The sequence below is a fragment of the Equus asinus genome, chromosome 8, assembly GCF_041296235.1.
Source record: "Equus asinus isolate D_3611 breed Donkey chromosome 8, EquAss-T2T_v2, whole genome shotgun sequence".
NCBI lineage: Eukaryota > Metazoa > Chordata > Mammalia > Perissodactyla > Equidae > Equus > Equus asinus.
In genome coordinates this window covers 52,613,280-52,640,489 of record NC_091797.1, presented here as the reverse complement: position 1 = coordinate 52,640,489, position 27,210 = coordinate 52,613,280, and the positions used below count along the sequence as shown (strand labels likewise).

Below are 27,210 nucleotides of genomic sequence, written 5' to 3'. Positions count from 1 at the left end.
CCCGTCATGCACTGTCTTTGGTTAGGACCAGTGTGTAGAGCTGTGCAGCTGTGCCCAGCACAAGGCACCTGGCTAACAGGTGAATGGAGGCTATTTGTCAACATGTGCCAAGAGGAAGAGACTATAAGCAGCCCTTTCCTCAGCATTCCATAATGATATGAAATAAATCTGAGATCTCGCTTTTGGGCACTGACATATATATATATATATATATATATATATATATATATATATATGGGAAATTTGAAAAATAGAAAGCAAAAAAAATTTAATTGAGCAATTTCTTTCAAATTTAATGAATAAACTGTAAATTTCAAAGGTATTCAATGAAGGAAGAGATGAATGTGGACTGGAGTATTTAGGTATAGTTCCAACGAGTCAGTGGAATATAAAAAGACTCCTTAGGTTTAAGACCAGCGGTCTTATCTATTTCTAGTTACATAAAATTTTCATGCAGGGACAATCTTATCTGCAAAGTAGGTTATTAGAGACATGCCCTGTGGTTTGAGTGGTGTCCGCCAGCCCCCTTCATCTTCTCAAATGCCTCTGAACCTCACCCCACGCCCACCTCAGTGCCTGGGATTAGTGAGTTATCCCTTTGAGTTAAGGAATGGCCATCACAAGACGCCCTTGAAAAAAAGAAGATATTCCCCAAAGGTTAAACATAGCAAATATGATCTACTTGGGTGATTCTGTTGAGTGAGCCTGTTCATGCCTCTTCTCCAGAGAACCAGAGCTTTCGTTTTACCTGAGGATGAGATGCTGGCTTTGCCGAGAGACTTGGAAAGAAAAGGCAGGAAGGAACCACTTTTCTCTGTTTGGCACTTTTGTAAATTATTGATATCTTGATCAATTTTTATAGATGACTGCAAAAACAATATGATAAAGGCTGTGGATCATCTTCTCAGATAAGTGCACAAAACCTAAAACATTACATACAATTCATGGACTCCTGAGTAGACTCCTGAAGCCTGTCTAGAGATCGCAGGTTAAGAATCTCTGCTCACGGAACAAATAAAAAGTGTCATTTTTAGTGCCTGTGGTGCTGGGGAAACTGGTGGTGTTCACCTTCGCTTTCTTCTATTTATAGTTCATCTACTCAACTTTCCTGCATATCCCTTCCCCTCCCCCCAACATTTGTGGGTGGACAGAACCATCAAAATAATGACTAAGAATCCTCACATTGGAAAGAAGAAGGCAGTATGCTGCTACCTTCAATTTGTTTCAATGTGCTAGAACCATGTAACCGAGAGCAAGGTGTAGCCAAGGAAGTGGGGATGTGCTGGTGGTGGAGGGGAATGTGGGCGATGGAGGTGGTGTTGCAGAGGTGATGTGATGTGGCCAGCTCTGCCATACTTTGTACCTGCTCCATCAAGTGAAAGCTCAGTACAACTCCTCCGTTTCAGGGAAAATCAGACCACATAGCACAGCCATCAAAGAGTCCTCTTTCTTATGGAAGCTGGGTCAGGACACATGGAAGTAAATAAGATAGAAATTCTTACTAAGGACCTTCACATGGCAAAAGCTTGGAATATTTTACACTTGTTTTCAGGGTCTTTGACTTCTCTGGCACAAGCTTCCAATGCTCCAATGGAGACGAGGAGGGTTAGGATGCAAGAGTGAGCTACCCCGGTTCCCTCTTTGAGAAGAAAGAATGTAAAGAATTCATTCACCCAAAGCAATCAGTGACGTGCTGTTAACCTCTGCCAAGGGAGTTTGTATTACAGAGATGAGACGACACTTAACCTATATAACTTATTTTTGTCCATATTTTATGAACTCAAGAGAGTATGACTCAGCTGCCCCTTTCTCTGCACAGTTCGCTCTGAGGAACTATAAAGTTCCATCACTTTCCTTTGTCAGGTTTATTCATTTCTGGTACATCAGCTCAACAGAAGCAGGATATCAGTTTTATTTCTAGGTATTCTTGGTGATGCATAGGCATCCATCCCATCATAACTGTTCAGAAATCTAGTCTTGTAGTAAGTTTTTGTCATAGTATCAACTGGTAGTTTTCCGTTCATTCCTATTTGTTCCTATTTATTCCAGTAAAGTGTCGTGGTTAAGTGCACAAAGTCAAGCCACACTGCTGGATCCGAAATCCCACTACCAACATTGTTTGATCTTGGGCAAATGGTTAAACCTCTCTGTGGCTGTTTCTTCATTTATAAAGTGCAGGTAAAAACAGGACCCACCTCATAAGACTGGTGAGTTAACATATATAAAATTCTTAAAATGGAGCTTGGTAAGTGCTCAATAAGTCTCAGATTACTATTATCAGTTCACTTCGAGTGCTGTATTCTCAGCACCCATGATGTGTGAATCAACCACTGGTAAGTTGCCATTGATAACTTTCCACTTAGAAGTTCTTAAAATAAAATACAAACTCTCACCAAACACTGGTAACATGTTCTTCGGAACTTCTGACTCCTGAGAAGGCGTGTTTGTGGAGGCACGCCATCTTTATCCTTCACCCTTCACAGACCAGGAAAAGCTCCCAAAAAGAACACTGTGTTCATTGGATGTTTTCCATTTGCCAGTAAGAGACCATACAGTAGGGTAAAGGGGATTAAAGTAAACTAGCACAGGGGCAATAATCTGGTCTCAGTAGTCTCAGCAGCCATGTGGGTGGAGTAGGATTCAGAGAGACCTGGGGCCCTAGCATAATTTCACTGAGGGCACAACTGGAATTCAGGGACCTGTTCTCTGTCTGTGCCTCAGTATAAACACTACTTAGGAAAGAGGGTCTATTTAAGTCCATTTGTTTCCATCCAATACACCCTTTCGAGGGAGAACTTTGCACCAAGCCAGCTCAGCGATGATTAGTCTTCTGCATATCAGACTGATTTGGACCTCAGAACGGATTCTGGGAGAGGATCATGGAAGCCTGGATTCCACCCAGTGCTTGGATGAGCCTTATAGACTATGAATTTCGAGGTCCTGAGTCACCTACTCTCTGTCGAGATTCCAGCGAATCCCCTTCATATAAAATAGTTAATTTCAAAGTTTTCTGCTATATAAAGAAAGGCAGATGAACAATAGAACCATTCCAGTGATGGGCCCCTCCTCTTCCCCCTGTGTCTACCATGTTATCAGCTCTTGGGTACAGCCCTGGCTGGTGGCAATTGGAATGTTATCCAGGGGGACAAAATCAATGGAGAGAAAGATGCTTAGATACAAAAGTAGGGGCGCACGGTGGAATAAGACGAGAAAATTGTTAGCTTTGGCAAGGAAGGGGGCATTAATTCAAATGAGATATAAACAGCAGAGGAGAAATTTTGAGGTAGAGGAGAGAAAATTTGAAGGCAGAGAAGTTAACATGGCATCAGTCTCCTTGCACAGCAGACAGTAAGATCATCTGCTAAGGAGAAAGGGAGAGTTGGGTTGGAATCTCAAAGAGTACTGAGAAGATTTAGAAGAGCCTGGCATCTGTCCTCTTCTTTCCAACTACACTACCTTCAGAACTGACCCTGCAAAAGAAAAATGTATCAACAAATATGTACTCAATGACCTTTCTGTGTCAGCCTTGGGGAAACAGCCTTGAACCTTTAAACTGACATGATCCCTGCTTTCTTCGAATTGTCAGGTCTCTTTGGAAATAGGGACCATAAATGTTAGAGAGTTGTGAGGAAGACTTCACTGGGGGTTACCACCTTGGGGGATATGTCACATAGCAGATGGATGCTATGCTAGGTGCAATTAGTTAAGGGGAGAATTCAGGCTCCAGGTTAAGACTCATTACCCCATTAAGACTTATTACTCCTTTCCAACTCGTGAATTAATTCTTAGAGGATTTCTCTGCTTCCTATGTCTTTCCAATTCTAGATAGCACCACCAAATTAACCATTTTTATCATGATTCAGCTCAAAAACTGTCACTAGTCCCCCACTGCCTGCCCCTTAGGGTTCAAACATCTTAGGCTATGTTTCAAGGCCTCTACCAGCTGGGACCTATCCTTCTTTCCCAGATCTGGCTCTCAAGACTCTCCATTCCAGGGGAGCTCACTGACTGTCCTCCACACATGTCCCATCCTTTCTCACCTCTCCACTTTTGTCCCTGCTGCTCCTTTCATCTTGAGTGTCCTTCCCCCACCATCCACTCTTATTGCTTTATTTCTCCTTGAAGGTTCAACTCTCAATTCCACCAGCATGCAGTCTCTGACCCCTAGTACTAGAAGCAACCTCCCTGTCTTCTGCACATCCACAGAACTTTGTTCAGACTTCTCTTAGGACTTTTCTTCCAGTCTTCCTTACATGGTGGTTATTTTTATACTCTCTTCACCGTCCTACTATATTATAAATCTAAAGGCAGGATTTGTGCCTTATTCACCTTTATACTCCATAATATTTTATATTCCAATGTAAAATATACTTAGCTAAAGGAAACGCTCTATTAATATTTGTGGAAGTTAATGCTAGAAAAGAAAAGTCATATTAGTCTGGATGATGGAAGTTTCCTGTGAACCTGCACCAACTGGTTCTTGTGGATATATTATTTTTTGCGTTCCTGAAACATAAATGTTCTAAATTCATATATACGTCATCCATCTATTTATTCATTATTCAGTATAAATGTATTGAATATCTACCAAATGCAAGGCATGTGCATGATAGAGATGCTGGTGGATCCGGGTATATGAAGTGTATGCACTCACTTATCAATGTTTGTGTCATTTTGTTTCACTTCTTTCCAGACAAAGGGAAGCAAAGAGTCACTCCCCATCACCGCTGTTGGCCAAGAGCAATGTGTAATAGGAATGACCTTCATTTAGGTTGTGACCTCTGGGGTCAGAACAATCCTTGTAATGTACAGAACTGAATTAGATGCAATTTTAACATCAACAGAGAACACTGATTTTCTAGACATTCATCCTTGTTTGTTTGGAAATTTTGCCTTAAGAAGTATCAGTTACATTTCCTCGCCCTTTCTCTCTTGTCTGTAATTATTTTCCTGGCATTCATTCAATGAAGAGCTTCAAGTCCACTTTTTTAGATTGCAATAAACTGATGAAAATTGAAAATCACCGTTTTTCTTCTAATAGTATTAACAAAAAAGTAAAAAGCCTCCAATTTTGTAATCGTAATCAATATATAAAGGTGAAATGGCCACAAATACACACATAAAAATAGATTGGTTTGGGGTACATTTGTTTTTAAATAACCAGACAATTTCTTTTTCTTTGAAAGGCGCATGTAAAATACATTAAAAAGAATGTTGTTACAAGATATGAGTGCCTCTGAACTCGATGGCTAGCTAAAGCATTAAATGTCCAACTCCATCTTCTGCCAGGGCCTTTATCCATATATCGGGGTTGGGGGACTCACAGGCCGCTCTCCTGCTTCCTAGGGACCCATCATTTCTCTGCACAAGTCTTTGAGGATCCAGTCCATCTGGGGCTCCTTCGGCAGGAGCCTCCCGGATCTTTCCACACTTTGCAAGGCTGCCGGATGCGGTGAATTCATGTCTTCCATAGCCTGGCTCTTGGCAGGCTGTGCTTCCCTTCCTCTGCCTCCCCATCTCCCTCTCTTTTCTCCCACGGCCCATCTGCCCCTCCCTTCCTCCATCCGCCTCTCCTCTCTGCTCCCCTTTATTTCTACTCGCCACCCGCTTAGCTTTGCTCTCCCTCCCTCTCTCTCTCTCCCCCTCGGCTTGTCTGTATTTGGAGCTCCCGGAAGCCGCCGGCGACTCTCCCCAGGAGCAGCGTGACTGACACCGACTCCTTTTCAGGGGGGAGGAGGCGGAGGGGAGGAGGGCAGGCGGGAGGAGGGTGCAAGTGGCCGAACACGGATTTGCATTGCCGAGGACAGGACCCCGGGACCCCCAGGCAGGTAATCCTGGAGCGGCCGGGCCCGTGACGGGGGGCGGGCGGGGGTGCAGGTGCGGGGGGCGCCCCGCGGCCGGCGCTCGGAAGTTGCGCCGAATGGGTGGGGTGAAGAGGGGGCCGCGACGCGGCGGAGGCGCGAGGAATAAAGGCAGCCCGGGCGCGGGCGCGGGCGCTGCGGGGCCCGGACGCCGGGGACCTGGTGCAGGGACGCGGGCGGGAGCGGGGACCTGGGCGCCTGGAACCCGGGCGCGGGCGGCCGCTCCATGTGGGTCAGCGCCGCGGCGCGCCCTGCCCCCGCCGCCGGCCCCGCTCCGGGCGCCCGGGCCGCGCGGCAGTCGGTGCGGGCGGGGGCGGGCTCGGGGCTCGGGACTCCGGGCTGGGGCCGGGCGGGTGGCCGCGGCTTCGCCCTCGGAGCTGCCGCGCGCCCGGCCCAAGTTTGGGGGTTCTCCCTCGGCTCTGGGGTGCGTGTATGTGGGGCGGGGGGGGCTGTCATTGCACTGGATCTGACCCTCGCCACCTCGATCAGAAAGTGCTAGAATGAAACAGACCTGGCTTCTCTGCAGAACCTGACTTGAGGCAATGAGTCACTTTAAAAACATGCAAAGGCAACTGAGGCAGTGAGGCACAGCTCTGAAAAGGGCACCTCACAGCTAGGTCTCTGACTGCTTTGGGTAGACGATTGTTCTTAGAAATAGCCGCATTTTCATCACTTTTTGGGCTAAAAAGAACATATTCAGATGGCCTTTCCTTTATTCTCATTAGACTGGTGTCTGGCATCACAAATAGGCTGCAAATTTTAGCAGTATTTGAATTGGTGCATTCTTTAAAATGAGTAAAAATAGGTGACTGCATTTAGGGTATTGAACTAGGATTAGGTCTGAACAGCCAGAGCGCGAGATGAACACTTAGCAAAAAGATCAAGCACCTTTGCTTATGTAGTCACGGGAATGCAGAAGCCTGGGGGCCTTATGCACCATGGTTTACCAGAGTTGTTTGCAGAGTACTATTTCTTTATGGCTTATATAGATTTCTTTAATTTAGGAACGTGCCTCAGAGTTCTTGGTAAAATATCTAAGCCCACTTCATGTAAGATTACACCAGTGGAGTGATCTTTGGGGAAATTGTTCTTATAGTTACTAGACTCTAATGAGACTGTAAGCCTCTTGAGGGCAAGGATGGGGTTTTTGGTAGTTCTTACAGCACCAAACAGTGCTTGACTCAGCATGTGATGAGCAGGCAATAAAAGTTTGTTACAGTAACTTGATAGCTTGAGTGTGGCTGGATCGTGACTTCTTGAAGATACTGCGTATTTTGCAGGGAAAGACTGCTCCGTGAATCCCCAAGTTTAAAACTCCTTAATAAAATTTGAATCAAGGTGTCATGTAAATATTTATTAAAGAGAAAGAGAAAAAGAAATTGACTGTGAGAAATCATGAAGGTGACTATCAAGGTGGTCTTGGCTAGTAGGAAATAGGTTTTTGCCGCTCATGGTTGAAGCGAGAAGTAATTTAATTTGCTGATATAGTCTAAGATTTGGCAAACTTTTTGAGTAAAGGGCTAGATAGTAAATTTGTAGGCTTTGCTGGTCATATGGTCTCTTTAGTAACTACTCAGCTATGCCGTTGTAGCTTAAAAGCAGCCGTAGACAATACATAAAGGAATGAGGTGGCTCTGTTTCACTTTATGTAGGGACTCTGAAATTTGAAGTTAATCTAATTTTCACCAGTAACAAAATAGTCTTCTTTTTTTCCAGGCATTTAAAAATGTAAAAATCATTCTTGGTTTGGCAGAGGAGGGGGAGACATGAAAACAGGAGGGGAGAAGGGGCAGGCTTGTCCTGTTGGTAGTAGTTTACTACCAGCTACCCTGTGGTAGAGTTCGGTGAAGAAATTTTGAAAGGATTAATGAGTCAGATTCTCTGAGTGCCTGGAAGTTAAGTTAAATGCCTTCAAGAGTAGCATTCATCTATTTGGGGCACTATAGTATTTTGTTTTGTCTTGAGTATTTCCTAACAGACATCTTTATGCATGATGTTTTGTTTTAAAGTCATTAATTATGTAATATTTTATATATAAAAATAATATACTAAATTTATGTAAGCTATAAACATTATATTCAAATGACCACCTGGGACCCCATCGCAACTTTAAAAGCTAGAGCTTAATACAAGATAATTCTGAAAAGATAAGCCCCAGAATGGGAGATAATATTTCAAAATCATGTATCTGATAAGGGACTTGCATCCAAAATATATAAAGAACTCTTACAACTCAATAATAAAAAGATAAATAACTCATATACAAATGGTCAAAGGATCTGAATGGATATTTCTCTAAAGAAGATATACAGATTGTCAAAAAACACAAGAAAAGATGCTCAACAGCATTATTCATCAGAGATATGCAAGTCAAAACTACAATGAGATACCACTTCCCACCCACTAGGATGGCTAGAATAAAAAAGTCAGATAATAAGTGTTGATGAGGATGTGGAGGAACTGGAACCCTTATGCATTGCTGGTGAGAATACCAATGGTGCGGCTGCTTTGGAAAACACTTTGACAGATCCTCAAAAGTTAAACATACAGTTACCATATGATACAGGAATTTCACTCTAAGTGTACATACCCAAGAGAAATGAAAGCATATGTCCACACAAAAACCTATACACAAATGTGTAAACCAGCAGCATTCTTTTTTTTTTTTTTTTTTTTTTACCATTTTAACCATTTTAAAAAGTTTTGGTCATAATAGCTTATAACATTGTGAAATTTCAGTTGTACATTATTATTTGTCAATACCATATAAGTGTGCCCCATCACCCCGCTTCCCCTTGTAACCACTAATTTGTTCCCATTGTCCGTAAGTTTGTTTATCTTCCACATGTGAGTGAAATCATGTGATGTTTGTCTTTCTCGTCTGGCTGATTTCACTTAACATAATGCCCTCAAGGTCCATCCATGTGGTTGCAAATGGGACGATTTTCTTTTTTTATGGCTGAATAGTATTCCATTGTATATATATGCCACATCTTATTTATCCAGTCAGCAGTCAGTGGGCACTTGGGTTGCTTCCACATCTTGGCTATTGTGAATAATTCTGCAATGAACATAGGGGTGCATAATTCTTTGTATTTTTGATTTCAAGTTCTTTGGATAAATACCCAGTAGTGGGATAGCTGGGTCATCTGGTATTTCTATTTTTAGTTTTTTGAGAAATCTCCATACTGTTTTCCACAGTGGCTGCACCAGTTTGCATTCCCACCAGCAGCGGATGAGGGTTCCCTTTTCTCCACAACCTCTCCAACATTTGTTGTTTTTTATCTTGGTATTATAGCCATTCTAATGGGTGTAAGATGATATCTAAGTGTAGTTTTGATTTGTATTTCCCTGATGATTAGTGATGTTGAGCATCTTTTCATGTGCCTATTGGCCATCTGTATATCTTCTTTGAAAAAAATGTCTGTTCATATCCTCTGTCCACTTTTTGACTGGGTTGGTTTGTTTTTTTGTAGTTCATTTGTGTGAGTTCTTTATATATTATGAAGATGAACCCCTTATCAGATACATGATTTGCAAATATTTCCTCCCAATTGGTGAGTTGTTTTTCATTTTGATCTTGGTTTCCTTTGCCTTCCAGAAGCTCTTTAGTCTGATGAAGTCCCACTTGTTTTTTTCTTTTTTTCCCTTGTCTGAGTAGACATGGTATTCGAAAAGATCCTTTTAAGTCTGATGTCAGAGAGTGTACTGCCTGTATTTTCTTCCAGAAGTTTTATGGTTTCAGATCTTACCTTCAAGTCTTTGGTCCATTTTGAGTCTATTTTTGTGTATGGGGAAAGATAATGGTCTACTTGTATTCTTTTGCATGTGGCCATCCAGTTTCCCCAGCATCGTTTATGGAAGAGTCTTTCCTTTTTGCATTGTATGTTCTTTTTGTTGAAGATTAGCTGTTCATAGATGTGTGGTTTTATTTCTGGGCTTTCAATTCTGTTCCATTGATCTGTGTGCCTGTTCTTGTACCAGTACCATGCTGTTTTGATTACTGTAGATTTGTAATATATTTTGAAGTCAGGGATTGCAACACCACCAGCTTTGTTCTTGTTTCTCAGGATTGCTTTGGCTATTCGGGGTCTTTTGTTGCCCCATTTGAATTTTAAGATTCTTTGTTCTATTTCTGTGAAGAGTGTCATTGGGATTCTGATTGGGATTGCATTGAATCTGTAGATTGCTTTATGTAGTCTGGACATTTTAACTATGTTTATTCTTCCAATCCATGTGCATGGAATATCTTTCCATTTCTTTATGTCATTAATCGATTTCTTTCAGTAATGTCTTATAGTTTTCTTTGCAAAGGTCTTTCACTTCCTTGGTTAAATTTATTCCCAGGTATTTTATTCTTTTTGTTGTGATTGTAAATGGGATTGTATTCTTGAGTTGTTCTGTTAGTTCGTTATGAGAGTATAGAAATGCCACTGATTTTTTTAGGTCGACTTTGTACTCTGCAACTTTTCTGTAGTTGTTGATTATTTCTAATAGTTTTCTGATGGATTCTTAGAGTTTTCTATATATAAAATCAAGTCATCTGCAAACAGTTAGAGTTTCACTTCTTCATTGCCTATTTGGATTCCTATTATTTCTTTTTCCCGCCTAATTGCTCTGGCCAAAACCTCTAGTACTATGTTGAATAAGAATGGTGAGAGTGGGCACCCTTGTCTTGTTCCTGTTCTCAGAGGGATGACTTTCAGTTTTTCCCCATTGAGTATGATGTTGGCTGTGGGTTTGTCATATATGGCCGTTATCATGTTGAGTTACTTTCTTTCTATACCCATTTTATTGAGAGTTTTTATCATGAATGGATGTTGGATCTTGTCAATTGCTTTCTCTGTGTCTGTGGAGATGATCATTGGTTTTTGTTCCTCATTTTGTTAATCTAGTGTATCACATTGATTGATTTGTGGATGTTGAACCATCTCTGTGTCCCTAGTATGAATCCCACTTGATCTTGGTATATGATCTTTTTATTGTATTGTTGTATTAGGTTTGTCAATATTTTGTTGAGGATTTTTGCATCTATGTTCATCAGTGATATTGGCCTGTAATTTTCCTTCTTTGTGTTGTCCTTGTCTGGCTTTGGAGGGTGATGTTGGCCTCATAGCATGTGCTACGAATATTTCCGTCTTCCTTAATTTTTTTGGAATAGTTTGAGAAGAATAGGTAATAAATCTTCTTTGAATGTTTGGTAGAATTCTCCAGAGAAGTTGACTGGTCCTGACCTTTTATTCTTTAGGGGGGTTTTTGATTACTGTTTCAATCTCTTACTTGTGATTGTTCTATTCAGATTCTCTATTTCTTCTTGATTCAGTTTTGGGAGGTTGTAAGAGTCTAAGAATTTATCCGTTTCTTCTGGATTGTCCAGTTTGTTGGCATATAGTTTTTCATAATAGTTTCTTATAATTTTTTGTCTTCCTGTGGTATCCATTGTAATTTCACCTCTTTTATTTCTAATTTTATTTATTTGAGCCTTCTCTCTTTTTTTCTTAGTGAGTCTAGCTAAAGGTTTGTCAATTTTATCTTCTCAAAGAACCAGCTCTGTGTTTCACTGATGCTTTCTACAGTCTTTTTTGTTTCAATTTCTTTTATTTCTGCTCTAATTTTTATTATTTCCCTCCTTCTGCTGAGTTTGGGCTTTGTTTGTTCTTCTTTTTTCTAATTTTGTTAGGTGTAGTTTAAGATAGTTTATTTGAGCTTTTTCTTGTTTGTTCACGTGGGCCTGTATTGCTATAAATTGCCCTCTTGGGACTGCTGTTGCTACATCCCATGAGTTGATATTGTGTGTTTTCATTCTCACTTGTCTCCAAATATTTTTTTAATTCTCTCTTTATTTCTTTGACAACACATTGGTTGTTCAGTAGCATGTTGTTTAGTCTCCACATTTTTGGCCCTTTTCCTGCTTTTTTCTTGTAGTTGATTTCTCGTTTCATAGCATTATGTTTGGATAAGATAATAGATATGATTTCAATCTTCTTAAGTTTGTTAAGGTTTGCCTTATTTCCCAGTACATGGTCTGTCCTTGAGAATGTTCCCAGTGTGCTTGAGAAGAATGTATATTCTGCTGTTTTTGGATGGAGTGCTCTCTATATATCTATTAAGTTCATCTGGTCTAGTTTTTCATTTAATTCCACTGTCTCCTTGTTGGCTTTTTGTCTGAATGATCTATCCATTGAAGTAAGTGGGGTGTTGAGGTCCCCTACTATTTTTGTGTTGTTGTAATATCTCCTTTTAGGTGTGTTAATAGTTGCTTTATGTACTTTGGTGCTCCTATGTTGGGTGCATATATGTTTATAAGTGTGATGTCTTCTTGGTGGAGTGTCTCTTCATTATATCCTGCCCCTCTATGTCTCTCTTTACCTGTTTTATCTTGAAGTCTACTTTGTCTGATATAAGTATGGCAATGCCTGCTTTCTTTTGTTTGCCATTAGCTTGGGGTATAGTCTTCCATCCCTTCACTCTGAGCCTATATTTGTCTTTAGAGCTGAGATGTGTTTCCTCGAGACAGCGTATTGTTGTGTCTTGTTCTTTAATCCATCCTGTCACTCTGTGTCTTTTGATTGGATAATTCAGTCCATTTACATTTAGAGTGATTATTGATATATGAGGGCTAAATACTGCCATCTTAGTGTGAGTTTTCCAGTTCTTCTGCATTTCCTTTTTTTCTAGTCGCATGTATTTTGAACTACTGATTTGGTTAGGTAGTTTTCTGTGTTGGTTTTCTTCATCTTCTCCTTGTTTGTCATGTATGTCTCTGTCTAATTATTTGTTTAGTGGTTACCATTAGGTTCATATAAAAAGTCTGTAGATGAGATAGTCCATTTTATGATTGTCTCTTATTTCCTTAGACTATACTGATTCTGTCCCTTTCCTCTTCCCCTTCTAAATTATTTTTGTCATGTCTTATTCCATCTTGTGTTGTGAGTTTGTGGTTAAAATGATGAGATAAGTTTTAGTTTGGTGTTTTCCTTTTCGTTATCCTTGATATAAAAGTTAAGTGTTTACCAATCTGATCTGATAGAGAGCTGCCATTTTCTGGTTATTGCCTACCTATTCATCTCTGTGCTCAGGGCTTTGTAGCCTCTTTTCCTGCTTTTTTTTTCCTTTCAGATATGAGGGCCTTGAAGATTTCTGATGGGGGGGGGCGTCTTGTGGCAATGAACTCCTTTAGCTTTTGTTTATCTGGGAAAGTTTTTATTTCTCTGTCATATCTGAAGGAAATTTTTGCTGGATAGAGTATTCTTGGCTGAAAGTTTTAGTCTTTCAGGATTTTGACTATATCATTCCACTCTTTCCTAGCTTATAAGGTTTCTGCTGAGAAATCTGCTGAAAGCCTGATAGAGGTTCCTTTGTAAGTTATTTTCTTCTCCCTTGCTGCCCTTAGTATTTTTTTCTTTGTCATTGACTTTTGCCAGCTTTACTACTGTATGCCTTGCAGTAGGTCTTTTTGCATTAACATAGTTGGGACTTCTGATAGCTTCTTTCATGTGGATTTCCATCTTCTTCCCCAGGTTTGGGAAATTCTCTGCTATTATTTCTTTGAACAAGCTTTGTCCTACATTCTCCTTCTCTTCTCCCTATTGAATACCTACAATCCTTATGTTGCATTTCCTAATTGAGTCAGATATTTCTCTGAGAACTTCTTCATTTCATTTTAGTCTTAGTTCTCTCTTCTTCTCCCTCTGAAACATGTCTATGGTATTGTCTTCTAAATTGCTAATTCAGTCTTCCATATTGTCAGTTGTGTTGTTTAGGGAGTCCAAATTTTTTTTATCTCATCCATTGTGTTTTTCATCTCCAACAATTCTGATTCGTTCTTCTGTAAAATTTCCATCTCTTTTGTGAAGAAGCTCCTGAATTCGTTATTTGTCTTTCTGTGTTTTCTCGTAACTTGTTGAGTTTTTTTTATGATAGCTATTTTAAATTCTTTGTCATTTAGGTTATGGATTTCTGTGTCTTCAGGGTTAGTTTCTGGGCATTTGTCATTTTCCTTATGGTCTGGAGGTTTAATATACTTTCTCATACTGCTTGATGGTGTCGATTTTTGTCTCTGTGTGGTGTTATTATCTGGTCGCTGCTGCCACGTGCCTTCACTGGGTGGGGATCACACGATGTGAATTCTGGGCCCAGCATGATCAGGGGCTCCCCAGCTCTGGCCACTGACTGCTTTCCTCACTGTGCAACCCTCTGGCCAATGGTAGATCTGGAGCACTGGGCAGGGGGAGGGGTGCTGTCCTTTACCTGTGCTTCCCCCAGCCTCCACTTCTCTGAAACCAGCACCATTCTTAATAGCCAGAAGATGGAAACAACCCAATGTCCATCAACTGATGAATGGATAAATAAAATGTAGTATATCCATATAATGGGATATTACTTGGCCATAAAAAAGGAGCAAAGTACTGATATGTGATACAACACATATGAACCTTGAAAACATTATTCTAAGTGAAAGAAGCTAGTCACAAAAGACCACATAGTGTATAATTCTGTTCATATGAAAATGTCCAGAACGGGGAACTCTGTAGAGACAGAAAGTAGATTAGTGGTTGCTTAGGGCTGGGGGTTGGGGGTGATAGTTAAAGGGTACAAGGTTTCTTTTTGAGTTGATGAAAATGTTCTAAAATCGACTGTGGTGATGGTTGCTCATATCATTGAATTGTACACTTCAAGTGGGTGAATTGTATCATATGTGAGTTATATCTCGACAAAGCTGTTAAAGAAAATAAACAGAAGGCTAGAACAAAAGAACTGGATTGTTACCTATATGTTGCATCTTTCTTTGCACTCTTCGCCTATGCTGTTCCCCATGTCCCCCCATCCCTGAATTTTGTGTTAATAATTCCCTAGTTTTATTGTAATACAGTTTTCTGACATATGTATGTGTTCCTAAGCAATATGTTGTTTAGTTTTGTTTGTTTTTTGATTTATAAAAAAGTTATGTATAACCTTCTCACTTTTTAAAAACTCAGCATTGTTAAGAATTTTCCCTATTGTTACATGTGGCTATATAGTATTTCTTGGCAAATATTCCACAATTTATTTATTCATTCTGTTCTTGATAGGCATTTGGATTGGTTCCCACGTTTTTCTATTACAAAGAGTGCTGTTTTGAAGACTTTTTTCCATCTGTCTCGGCATTTCTGTGTAAATTTGAATGTGCCATGTGTTTTGATGACAAAAAAAAAGTTGATTCTTTTTCCAGTGCATACATTAATGCTATATACCCAGCTTCTTCATTTCCCTAAACTAGATAAAGTGATTAGAGCTGAGAGCCTGACTTTTCATTCTGTTTAAATTCTAATTGTAATATCTATTTTCTCATATCCTAAGAAATGGGGGAAAACGTAATCTAAAACTTTACAAGTGATTTTCACAGCAGGACCACTTGACCCAATCATTCATGAGCATCTTCATCTCCTTTTATCACCTGAGTTTAGGAGGGAACAGAGGACAACGTTAACTATTGAATCAAAGAGAGATTGCTTTAAGCAAGGTACGTAAGTGGTTACTAACCTTCGCTGACATTTTCCTTGTTTGTGTATCCTGATGGATAATCCAGTATTTCTAACATGATTTAGTTTGGTTATTCTGATAACAAGGAGCCAACTGGAAATCTGGTGTTTTAGCCTTGAGCACTTTCCAGTCTGCCCTGATTCAGGCTCTGAGCTTTTGCAGCTCATTTAGGATATTTCTACTTATACTTAAGAAGAGGAAAAGCACCCTAAGGTCAGAATATGCCATTATAAAGGGAATTTTTAAAAGTTTTTTTGGTGGTAAAATATATGTAACATAAAATTTACCATTTTAACCATTTTAAAGTGTATAATTTAGTGGCGTGAAGTACATTCACAAAGTTGTGCAAACATCAGCATCATCCATTTCCAGAACTTTTTCATCATCCCAAATTGAAACTCTGCACCCATTAAACAACTCCTCATTCTCCCCTCCCCCCAGCCCATGCTAACCACTATTTTACTTCCTGTCTCTATGAATTTGCCCATCCTGGGTGCCTCATATAAGTGGAGTCATACAACAGTTGTCCTTTTGTTACGGGAGCTTTTATATCCAGGGGAGTTCCATTTTGTTTTGTTTTTCTTAAGTAGATCCTTTTGCCATGTATAGAAAACATATCTCCTTTTGCTGAGAAATTGTATAATAGGACAGTTTCCCTTTCATTACACAGACTTATATAGGGAGGAACATAGGAAGCTGTCTAAAACCAGAAGAAGATTTGATTATTATGGATGGGGTCTTCATCTGCCCTGTCTAGATAGTTAGGCATCTAATAATTCTGGCTTCTCATTGACCACTTAGCTAAGTGGAAAATGTACAGGAACCCTAATTCTTAAAATTTCACACCTTTCTGATGAGTCGATGAATTAGGTAAACTTTGAGGTTCCTATTAGCCCCCAAGTTTGCAGAACTTAAAGGCCATTCTGCAATTATAACAGTCTGATCAAAAGTCATTCATGTTTTGATAGGAAAGTGTATTAAAGAGCAGGAGGGTTCTGGGAGACTGAAAATAGAAGGGAAGTGGTCAGAATGGCAGTATCGAAGAGGAGGATGGTCCCTGGAGAAGCTAGATGCTGGAGACTCCAAAGACAGACCTTGTAGTCCATGGATAACTGATTGTCTTGTGTCTATACTAGTACACAGTTTAATGAGAGAATAACCTTTATTACTTTGTATCAGTCCACTTGGAAATCCAGAGAAACTGTGGGGTCCACTGATTATTTACTCATTCCCCTATGTTGAATGACTGTTATATGCCCAGCATAGTGAAAATCACTGGGGATGCAAAAATGAATGTCAGTGAAGGAAGAGATGATGGACAGGAGATGACCTAAGCTGTGAACATAGGTCTCAAAGGATCTACTTCCTGAGTAGTTCCAACTTTGTTTCTATTTAGTTTTATTCAGAGGAGAATTACTGCATTCTTAGGAGATAAATTGATTCTTTTACTCTAAGGCCAGAAGAAATAGTCAAATTGAACCACGCTAAGAAAACTGGCCAATGAGATTTCCTTAATGGCGTAAAGGAGGCTTCCAAGTGGTGAATGCATATTTCAGTCTGATCATAGTCTGATGTGTAGTTGAGGCTGTCCACGTTATGTGTAGAAGCCTATGTATTGCCCAGAGTGTGTAGGTAAGGTGTTAGTGTGATATAAGGGTGATCTTTCCATCTAATGAATACTGTCTGGTACTTCTCACTTCTCTCCAGTGGCAGGAAGCTCAGATATCTGGCCTAGTGAGTATGTTGATGGAAAAGTCCATCTAATTGGTTGCTTGGCATTAGGTAGACTAAACGCAGACAGCTTTCTCCTGGCATCAACTTCTAGCATGCTAGAAGCTCTGGCTAGAGATTTTTGGGGGTATGGTGCAGGTACACAAGTATTTAGGCAAAATTTTTAAAGTTTGGCTTTTAATTCCTTCTCCATTTCCATTTCTTCCTCTTTGTTTCTTAGTATTGTCATCATACACTCTGGCTGTTCCAAGTTCCTGCTGTGGACAAGCCCCTTCTTCCATCCTGCTTTAGAGTGGCCTCTCCCTTCATTAAGACTCCTCTTCCCTCAGTGTCTCTTCTGAATAGAAGGTGGATGATTATCTAATTAAAGTTCTTTGGTAACTGAAAACTTTAAAAAAGAGGTTTTTTAATGCAAATGAGCCTAGGGAATATAGACTTAGGGATGGGACTCATTTTTATGCTTCTTAGTTTAGACCAGCAGTCTTCAAACTGTACCTTAACTATGCACGAAGACTTCCCAAAGGTACGTGCTCACAGGTTTTTGAGAAGATTTCCAAATCATCTTCCAAATGTACTTTTTCCTCAGACTGGTCTCTGTGATAGAGAAGCAGGTTCTCTTTCCCACCTTCTTTTCCATAATCGCCTTTCTCTCACTTGACATAAGGAAAGCCTATTTCTAACCCATCTTACTAGTTCATTTTACTAAAAGGCCTATCTCTAACCCATTTTACTAAATTGCATTGTTCAAGGATATAAAAATCTACGGGGTGTGGAGGGCAAAAGGAGGGCATTTCAGATTATCAGCTTTAGGAGTGAGAAAGTGAATGATTCTAATGCTTGGACATTGCAAATCGTGTGTTTTCTAAATCTTTGTTAAAAAAAAGAAACAACAGACGGTCAATCTAATCAAATCATAAACTGATGTTAAAGGAAAAATTTAAAAGAGGATGAAATCATGACTCTCATACAAATGAAAAATGAATATTTTTAAACATATTGAAAAACGAGAGAGCCAGAAAAGTCTACAATCATTTCAAAGGAGATTATTGATAGGAATGCTGAAATGAATTTGCTTAATGGATGTAAAACTGGCTTCTTCCAGAGTGAGAGAGGGACAGCAATTGAGTCTTCCTTAGTTTTTCCTTACATTGACAATTAAAATAATTTTTGATATTTCATCACCATGTGATGTTTAGTCTGTAACTCAAAAGGAGTTCAAAGAATTCAGTGACATTTCTATTACAAAATTTCATCCATTCCCGTCTCTTGGTTTATATGAACATAGTTTCCCAGAATTTACACTGATAAAAACAAAAATTAAGAATCAAATTGTTGTTCAACCTTGACTCATTCTACTAAGAAGTATACTCATCCACGTATGCGTGAAATAATTGAAAAATAAAAGTGCTCAAAAGAGAGGGGTTTCCAATGAAAAAATACTTTTTATTTACATTTAGTAATGATGTGTCAACATTTGTAGTATTTGTGTTCTTTTGATGTGTTGCAGTCTAATAATAGTTACAATGGTAACAATCAGAAGAGCATTCTTTTTGCCATTGAATTTAAATTTGTTTACCTACATATTTTTGATGTAGAAAAGTATGATAAGGTAATGAAAAAATGACATTAAAGCATAAAATATATAAAACTAGGATAAACTTCTATACGGCAAGAAGAATGGAAATCTAAGTTCGAGGAAGAAATGCAATTATGCAAAATTTGTGAATGTCAAATTGCAGCCTGTTTGTGCATTCTTTTTAAATGAATAATGATGAATTTCAACAGACATATTTCAGTGAGTGATAAAATAGTTCTACTTTTATATGTCAGTATTTACAGAGTGCTGGAAGTTACCTTCTTCACAGCTGTTCACATTTTGGTGAAAGTTTGTACATGTACATCTTAAAATGTGCAAGAGGGTTTTAGAAAATTCTTCTAGGTTACATACAAGTAAAAATTTGAAAATTCCTTTGTAGCTCGCCCTGCCTCTGTTTTCTGACCAAAAATCATGAGTCTGTAATGTGGCAAACACTTTCTGAAAGTTTGTTGTTTGTAAATGAACGAATTTATTGATGGACATGGTTCTAGTGGCTCCTTGTTCTGCTAGATTTAGGGAAGACATTTACGAATTATAGGTCTTGGTACCTGTGACACCTCTCATAAGGGGATGCTAGCCCGTCACACTTTATTTATTTCTTCGTAGGCAGTTATATCTTTGCTTTACTCATCTTTCTTATTCCCTCTTTGGAGGCACTCACTGTGAGGTATTATGTGTGTATGCATGTATGTGTGAAATAACCAGACAGATAGCACTGTTTGAATCTGTAATTGTTTCGCCTTCACCAAGTTTGGGAAGTTTTGGGTCATTATTTCTTTAAGTATGTTTTCTACCTCAATCTCTTTGTCCTCTCCTGGAATTCCAATGACACTAATCTTATACCTTTAATGTTGTCCCATAGGCCTCTTAGGCTCTGTTCATTTTATTTGTTTAACCTTTTTTCTCTCTGTTCTTCAAGCTGGATAATATATAATATCTATATCATCAAGTTCACTGTCACATCCCTCTGTCATCTCCATTCTGCTATTGAGCCCATCCAGTGCGTTTTTTTTTGTTATTGTATTTTTCAGTTCTAAAATTTTCACCTGTTTCTTTTTATAGGTTCTTTGTCTCTGTGGAGAACTTCTATCTTTCCATTTGTTTCAAGAGTATTTACCTTTATCTCCTGGAGCATAGTTAAAATAGCTCCTGCAAATCTCTCTGATCATTTCAAAGTCTGTGTCATCTTGGTGTTGGCATTTATTGATTGTCTTCTCTTGAGAGTTCATCACATTTCCCCTGTCCTTTGCATGTCAAATATTTTTGGATTGGATTCTGGATATTTTGAGCATTATGTTATGAGACTCTGGGTCCTTTTGAAATGCTCAATTATTATTTTTTTTAACCAGGCGATCAACCCAGTTGTGTCTTGCATTCTGAGGGCAAGGTTCCAACATCAGTCCGTTTTTCAAAGTCTTTGCTGTGCTGCTTTGGGTCCCATGGAAGTGCTATTTAGAGGTTAGTCTGGAACTTGAGCAGTGGCTTATCTGGTAGTCCAGTTCTCAAAGGCTTTAGATCTGTCCCACACGTGCACAGCTCAGGGGCAAGACTAGGGCTTGCACTGCTTCATGCACACAGTCAGAGGATCCCCTTCTTCAGCTCTCTCCTCTCTGGGTTTCCTCCCACACTCTCCTGCCCGTTTCTTTCCTGGTCTTCTGGCCTGGAAGATTGGGTTTCTCTTGAAGTTTTAGCTGTCTCGCTGCTGCAGTATAGTTCGCCAAGGCTGGGGCCATGCTCAGGGCAAAGAAGCAGTGAGAGAAAAGTGAGAGGGAAGGATAACAGGGATTCTCCCCACACTCTTTGCGCTACAAGGGCCCTCCTCGGCGCTCCTCTGGCAGTAAGACTAGGTCTCTCTTAAAGAAACTTTTAGCTGCTTATGCTGCTACTTGCTGTTCTGACACACAGTTCTGTGGCTGCAGCCACTCTTGGGAGAGAAAAATGAGGGGAAAAAAAAGCCTGGACTTTCCCTCACATTCTTTCACTTGTAGGGACCTCCTTTCCAGGTCTTCTGGCCACAAAAAGGAGGGTTCTCTCGGAGTTTCTGTTGCCTGCATCTCCTGCACAGTTCCAACCATGGGTCAGCCCTGGAGAGAATAGAGGAAAAACCCAGAAGCGTACTCCCAAATAAGTCCCTTTTTCAAGTTTTGTTTGCTCTGCTTGCTTCACCTGCTGTTATTTGTCTTTCAGAGTCGGGAGCTGCTTTTTGCATTTTTAGCAGTTTAGGGATGGGCTTTAGTGGGCTTATTCCCACTTGACCGTCGCTGGCAGCCCCTCCTCCTTTTGATGCCTTCCCTTTCCCCAACACCCCACCATTCCTTTCTTTCTTCTTCACCCTCTCTGTTTCCCTTTTACTTTGGGCTCTCAGATCCAAAGAGCAAAAAAGAAGAACCTCTAGTCTTTTGGTGGCCTGCAGCTCTATTTGAAAAATTCTGATTTTGTTACAAGTAATAAATCGAAGTGAAGTATGAAAGTAGACTCGGGAGTCTGGAGACACATGAAGAAGCAAAAAGGGGTTGAAGGAGAGGGTTTGGGCCAAATCCATCCCCTGCCTATTTTAAATCAAATGATCAAACTCGCACTGTTGGAAGTGTCCATGCAGCAAACCGGCCTAGCACTTAAGAACTGATCCTTAGAGTTTTTCTTTTAAGAGAGTTGCTGAATCTGTTATTCAGTTGTATATAAATCTTACAATAAATGCCAGTGAATTTTAGGATTGAAGGAATTTCAGCAAACCTTATTACCTTTATTATTCCAGAGAGACATGACATTCTTAACACTAAAATGGCAGGGTTTAATAAAGTAAAATATTTTGAGTCATATTGTGAGAAATAACTGACCATATGAAATACTGTCCCCTTTAAGCCTTTCAGTCAATCATGTTTCTGCAGTTTATTTGTTCTATGACAGGGCCTTAGAAGTGTATGTGTGAGATGTTGTGGTCATCGTGTTTGGGGGATAGGCGAGGTGATAACACATGCCATAATAATTCACAGTCTGAGCACTCGTTGGGTACAGATCAGTGATGATGCTGTGGAGCATTCAGAGATAAATTATAATAATGACATTTAGGCATCATTTTATAGTTCACAAAGTTCACTTCATCATCTCCTTTAATCTTCCCAAGAATCCTGGGGCAAGTGTTATTATTAGGTAGGTAGTACTTATAGTTCCATTCCAGAAGTCCCCTGAGCTTCATGTCCCTACTTTCAACTGCCAACTGTTATCTCAATATCACTGAAGGCACTTAAGACTCACATGTCTTGATATGAGTCCTCCTCTTCATTAGCCACCTCCATTCCCTATCTTTATTTCTTTGTTGTTGCTGTTGAGGAAGATTGGCCATGAGCTAACATCCTTGACAATCTTCTTCTGTTTTGTATGTGGGTCCCGCACAGCATGACTGCCGATGAGTGGTATAGGTCCATGCCTGGGAACTGAACCTGGGCTGCCAAAATGGAGCATGCCAAACTTAACCATTAGGCCATGGGGCCAGCCCCACCCCATCTCTGTTTTCATTGGCACCACCCTACCCGGGAGCAAGACATTTAAGGCATCCTCCCTTCTCCCTTTCCCTTCCAACCCCGTCTAATCCATTTCATCCTTTCTCAGATCCTGCCCAGTGTATACATCTCTCAGATCTTCATTCCACTGTCACATCCATAGTAAATTCCCAAGTCTCCTCCCAGCTTTATCTACCACTCTTTCTAATTATTCGTCAATCCCTTGTTTCTCATGCTTTCTTATATAGCTCCGGGCACATAGTGAACACTCAATAAATATTTTCAGGCTGTAATGCCTCCATGTCTTTGCACATGCTGGGCATAGGCTCAGGAATGCCTTTACTCACCTTTCTTCTTCTGAACACCACCTCCTCATTCTTTGAGATTTACTAGATTTTAGTAGCCTCCCTGCTTCCTGGGGCTCAGTTGAGTGCCCACCCTTCTTGACTGCTCCCCCAATCCCCACATGCACCCACAGCATTCCTGGGCAACTCTATTATTGGATTTCTCAAAGTGTGGGCCGCTGTACTCTGAAGTGTGCTTCTTAAAAATGCAGATTGCTGGGAATACCCAGAACCACTGAATTAGTACTGCTGAGAGTGGGGCCCAGGAATCTGCATGTAGGAAGCCCCATCTCTCCCTAGTGATTCTGATGCACAGGAGAGAGAGGAGCAGTGAGAATCGCTGTTCTATTCTGTCACTATGGTGATCCCTACAATGAGTTCCAGGAGCGAGGGGGTGGCCACTCAGAGCAGTCTCTGGTTAAGTTCAATTACCACCTGTGACTTTGTTGGGAGATGAGAGCAGCAAAGTCACTCCGATTTAACTGGTTTTCAACTTTGTTTTTATAAAGAGGAGCATTACTAATTTTTTGTTTGTTTTTTAAAGCTTTATTGAGGTACCATTTTGCACACCATAAAATTCCCCCATGTTAAGTGCACGATTCAATGATTATTAGTATATTTACAGCATCGTGCAGCTGCCACCACAGTCCTATTTTGAATCATTTCCATCACTTCAAATAGAAATTTTGCACTCATTTACACTCACTCCCCATTCCTATCCCCATCCCTAGACAACCACAAATCTACTTTCTGTCTCTACAGATGTGCTTTTTCGGGACATTCATATAAATGGAATCATACAATATATGGTCTTCTGTGTCTGGCTCTTTCACTTAGCAGAATGTTTTTGAGGTTCATCCATGTTGTAGCATGTATCAGCACTTCATTCCTTTTTATTGCTGAATAATGTTCCATTGTATAATATACCACGTTTTGTTTATGCGTTCATCAGTTGATGGACATTTGGGTTGTTTCCTTTCTTTTGTGTGTGTCGCTATGCTGAAATGAACATTGTGTACAGGTGTGTGTGTAGACATATGTTTTCATTTCTTTTGAGTAGATGAGTACAAGTGGAATGGCTGGATCATATGGCAAATATATGCTTAACTTTTTAAGAAACTTCCAATCTGTTTTCCACAGCGGTCGCACCACTTTACATTCCCACCAGCACTGTAGGAAGGTTCCAATTTCTCTACATTCTTAACAGCACTTGTTATTATCTGTCTTTTTGGTCGTAGCCATTCTAGTGAGTGTGAAGTGGTCTCTCATTGTGGCTTTAATTTGCATTTCCCCAATGACTTGATGTTGAGTGTCTTTACGTGCACTGTTGGTTCTTCACATATCTTCTTTGGAATAATGTCTATTCAAATATTTTGCCCATTTTATAAGTGGAGTATCTGTCTTCTTATTGAGTTGTAAGAATTCTTTATATATTCCGGATACAAGGAGAGCAACATCTTTACTTGATGGAGGGACAAAACATCCATGAAAACCCTGCCCAGGCTGTGGCAGCCTGGCCAGGCGGGTCTCTGTGGCTCTTCTTTTTTCCCAGTGCCAGGATGTGGCCCTTGGGGAACTCTTAAAAGCACCTCTTTGACCTCCAACTCCTCCATGGCCTAAAGAAGATCAAAAGGGAAGCGTGGGAACACAGGACTAGAAAGAGCTTCCTCAACAGCATAGGCGTGTGGAAAGGGTCATGGAGGGGCTTGAGGCGGGAGCTCCTTTTCACTGAAGGGTCCTTGCCTCACATTTAGCTAAGGGAGTTCCTAATTCAAGACAGGGGAGTAATAGGAGTCTGTCCTGGTCCCACTGAGCATTCAGAGTCTATGATTTTATGGCTCTGTTCTTACCCAAGCTCACCAGCCCGAGTCAGGGCACAGAGCCAGCCTTCAAGATATATTTAGACTTCCCCCATGGTCTCAGTTCCCACTGGGCTATTTTATGCTTAAATAGCCCACTTCTTTGTGGCCTAGTGTCCTGTTGTGCTGGCCTGTCCCCAACAGCCAAACTGTCCACTCCTCAAGGAGATCATGGAGCCTTGAGGATAGAGTCTGGGTCTCACCAATCTGACCAGCCCCAGCATCGGGCATAGAACACACCTCAGAACGCATTTACATACGATTTTCTTAAGTTAGTGAATGAAGAAGGAGTGAATTCATGTATTGGAAGTGAGAAAATTGAGACTCAGCCATGTTAAGTAATCTGCCCAGAGTCACATGGGTTGTCAGTTAAGAGACTGGGTCTCAAATTAAGGTTCTCTGATGCCAAAAATACTTTACCCACTACATCAAGTTATGCGTCCTAGCCTCTTACCTTCAGAGATTCCAATTTAGAGGAGAAGTATTTATCTTACAAGACTGATCAGGGATCGTTCTGAGGAGTGGTGCCACCAAAGTGGAGCGGGCCATGGGATGGGAGGTAGATTCTTCATGTGGGGGATTATTTTGCCCTTCTATACTCTACCCTGGATTTGATGAAGATGCAGGAAATAAAGACTTAAAGGGAGGTTCCCCCTGGCTTGTGGACAATGGATTTGGAGAATGGGCGCAGCGGTTCCTGGAAGGACCCTCAGGCAGTGGAAACAGCACAACTGCAGCGTAGAGGAAGGAGTAGGGCATGTGTTTGGGGAGGGCTGAATTGTCTCCGAGACTGGACCGTAGGAACCTGGTGAGGCGCATAGAGCTGGGGTGAGGTCCTTTTGATAATCACACTGAAGAGTTTGCTTTTTTTTCTCTGTGGTGCGACTTTATGAGAGGCTTTAGAGAAATAAATTGGCTAATCGGGATCTCATACATGTTTTCTCCGGTTTTGTGAAAAATTCGAAGTGTTCTTTTACTTGTGTAACTCTCTGATCTCTCATATTCTGATTACACTGTTTCAAAACTCAGAGACTCTTGAAACTTCTTTGTAGTGAAAAGAAAATGGTGGCTTTTTTGCTCTTTGGTGAGAAGCTGGCTCCAGAAATCCCTTATAGGAGACTAAGTAAAAAATATGAAGGCGGGTGCCTTGGCAGTATGAATGTGTCTCTTAGGGAAACAACTCCCTGGCTTGACTGAGCGGGGTCTGCTTCCAACCCCCTCCCACTACATCTGGGCAGGAAATGTATTTTAATCACCTTTGATTTTCTAGATATGAGCATTGTGCTTAGCAGATAGTGGGGATTAACTGAATGGATGAGACAAGCATATTCAATGAGCCAGTCAACGAATGAATGAATAAATATCATGGTTTGTTTCTTCGATATATACCATTATCCCATTAGTAACCATGAATCACCAGATCACTTCCCCAGTGATTGGTAGCTTCCTGAGAAAGGAAAGAAGGTAATTGATACAGTCATCGTAAAGAGAATTTAACAATCTAGGATAGTCTGGTTTGACGGTAGTGTAACAAATACTTTTTAATTTGGGTGGATTTATAGAGAAAGTAGTCCACTGTGACTTTATTATTTGCAGAGAGCTCACATATAAGCCAGTTGCCCAGCCTCGCCACGAGAAACTGTTTGAAAGTCTTCAATTTCCTGTCACTTCAAGTCTATTTTCTGTTGAACCTTCAGCTCATGATCTTTGGATCCGTTGGATCTGGGTCTCCTTACAGAATCAGAGGAGAAACTCGCACCGCAATTATTTCTGCACCTTTGGCCTAGAGAGGAGAGCTGTAAACTAGCAACCCAGGAGACCTAGCTCTTTTATCAAGATGAAAATGTTACCAAGGTAGCATTCTCCCTTACTTGTTTTATGAACTTGCTGTGAGGAATTTACAAAACCCTTTGGACAATGTGGAGTTTTTAAAAATTTGAAGTCCTAAAGAAAAAGGAGCTATGAAAAACCCAAAAGTTCACATTAGAGGGAGCAAATGTGCTCTTTTAAAGCATGAGGGGAAGCCACGGTGGTTTTAAGTGGGAAAAACTAATCTAGTGAAGCGATCTGGTCCTGGACTTTTGTTATTTGGGAGGTTTTTGTTACTGATTTAATCTCCTTACTAGTAATCAGTTTATTCAGATTTGCTATTTCATCATCATTCGGTCTTGGTAAGTTGTATGTTTCTAGGAATTTATCCATTTCTTCTAGATTGTTCGATTGGTTAGCGTGTAATTGTTCATAATAGTTTCTTATGATCCTTTGTATTTCTGTGGTATCAGTTGTAACATCTCCTCTTTCATTTCTGGCTGTGAGTCCTCTCTCTTTTTTTTCTTGGTGAGCCTAGCTAAATGTTTGTCAATTTTGTTTATCTTTTCAAAGAACCAGCTCTTACTTTCATTGAGCTTTTCTATTGTCTTTCTAGTCTCTATATCATTTATTTCTGCTCTAATCTTTGTTGTTTCCTTTCCTAATCTAGTATATTCTTTTAAACGAAAATTTCTCCTGTGAAAATCTGGCTTTCCACCTGATCTGGGATTATGCCAGTGAGTGGGCAGGCAAGAGAAAAGCAGTGAGTGGTAGCCAATTAATAGTCAATCAAAAAATATTTATAGAATTCTCTATGTACGTGGCAGCATGCAGACTCAGTGGGAGATACAAAGAAAGTAAGATAAGACCTCAGCCCCAGAAAAACTCAGACTGGTCTCCTTGGGAGACAAGGTGTGCATGTGCTAGCAGAAAAGATAGCACGAGGCAATATTTTAATTGGGCAGTAAGTCTTATAGATACCAAGAA

At 40.3% G+C, this 27,210-nt stretch overlaps 1 protein-coding gene across 3 annotated transcripts in view; it reads left to right on the top strand.

Annotated features, from left to right (window-relative positions):
* The first annotated feature begins 5,427 nt into the window (after positions 1-5,427).
* Positions 5,428-27,210, top strand: part of CAP2 (cyclase associated actin cytoskeleton regulatory protein 2) — a 132,086-nt gene continuing 110,303 nt past the window's right edge. The window contains exons 1-2 of one of the 3 annotated variants that reach the window (XM_070515600.1): positions 5,735-5,828; positions 15,308-15,363. The gene's annotated coding sequence lies outside the window, so the exon portion shown is untranslated. Of the gene's footprint in view, positions 5,829-15,307; positions 15,364-27,210 lie in introns of all 3 variants that reach the window. The other 2 variants (XM_044773202.2, XM_044773203.2) reach the window with 2 other exon arrangements.